This window comes from Propithecus coquereli, unplaced genomic scaffold (genome assembly GCF_000956105.1).
Source record: "Propithecus coquereli isolate 6110/MARCELLA unplaced genomic scaffold, Pcoq_1.0 Scaffold3, whole genome shotgun sequence".
In the NCBI taxonomy this organism is placed as follows: Eukaryota; Metazoa; Chordata; class Mammalia; order Primates; family Indriidae; genus Propithecus; species Propithecus coquereli.
Window position 1 is genome coordinate 16,987,444 of NW_012148618.1, and position 1,500 is coordinate 16,988,943.

A 1,500-nucleotide genomic window follows, 5' to 3' on the forward strand; every position below is an offset into this window, starting at 1 on the left:
TGGGAGATAATTCAGGGGAAGAGAAACCTGTAGGTAGAAAGTGAGGAATTAAAGCTGCCTAAGAGGAGTGAGCATTATGAACCTTCAATCAGTTTGAACGACTAGGCTACTTTTGATCAGCTGATTGATTTTTGTCAAGCCAACCTCACATTTAGACCATGTCCATGGTCTGAAGCGATATGGGATCTGGGCTCCTACTCATGCATTTTCTCTCTCTCTCTCTCTCTCTCTCTCTCTCTCTCTCTCTCAATCTCTCCTTCTTGCTCTCTCTCAGTCTCTTTCTCTCCTTCTCCTTCTATGGTACTAGCTAGCACAGCAACCTCTGTATTCTTAAAGCATTTCACTCACCTTTGGGATTCATACGTTCTAGCTCAATCCGATCACCATCAGGGCTGCCTGTGGCCCTGGTGCTGCTTGAGTTGCAGGTGTAAGTGACTCCAGTAAAATAAGTACTATGGAAAAATCAGGGGTACTTATCTAAGCCAGAGTCCTTGCGCAGGATGCACCCACTTTTGATGGCATTTCTGGCTGGAAGCCATTTCACTAACTACTGAAATCTAGGTGCTGCCCTAGGGCAGGGGTTTAGGGCTTGGAGAGAGGCAAATTGGAGTAGAAATTTCTTTGGAGTGGATGCTCAGATGAAGGTCTAGAAAATGTACCATCGAAATAGGGAACAGTAACTACTTTTTCCTTTCTTTCCCCTTTCTCTCTTTCTCTCTTTTGTCTTCCCTCTCTCTCTCCCTCCCTCCCTTTCTTTCTTTCTTTCTTTTTCTTTCTTCTTTCCTTTTCTTCCCCCCTCTTTCTGTCTCTCTTTTTCTGTTTTAATTACTAAAGCCTTTATAATAGTTACAGATATATTCAGAGAAGAATCTAAGCCTTCTTAATTTATTTCACACTTCCTGGGATTCACTTCCTCCCCACGCTCTCCTACCTATTTAATAATAATGCGATTCCAATCCGGCTGTTTCTACACGCTGCCTACTTTCTCTTTCAGTTTCAGTGATGAGTCCCTGGCACTCAGGTTAATTTTTCCTTTATTGTAATTATTTCTGCTTTCTCATCTTGACCTTTCCTTCATTTCTAATTGATACCCCCAGACTGGTGTGAGAAAATTAAGTCACCTCCATTCATTTCAGAGGACTGTGGTGTGTATTGCTCAATCACGAATTCTCCACCTCATTTTCTCCTGTAACCGAGGCCCACAGAGATTAGTCAAAAGGAGCAAGAAATTGGTGACCTATTCATCCACGGTAGCTACCAATTTAGCATACAGCAAAAGCATATTCACCTCATTCCTAAGGGTGTGAGATATTCCACAGAAGTGATTTTTAAAGATAACAGGAACTCATTCCTTCTCGGGCTCTAATATTTAAAACAAATAACTTTTTCTGTTGAAATGGAAGTCTTTATGAAGACTGATCATTGTGTAATGCACTTTCCAAATAGCAGCTTCAAGGTGTAATGCAACTAGAAAAGGAAGGTGATAGGGTGAGAACTGTG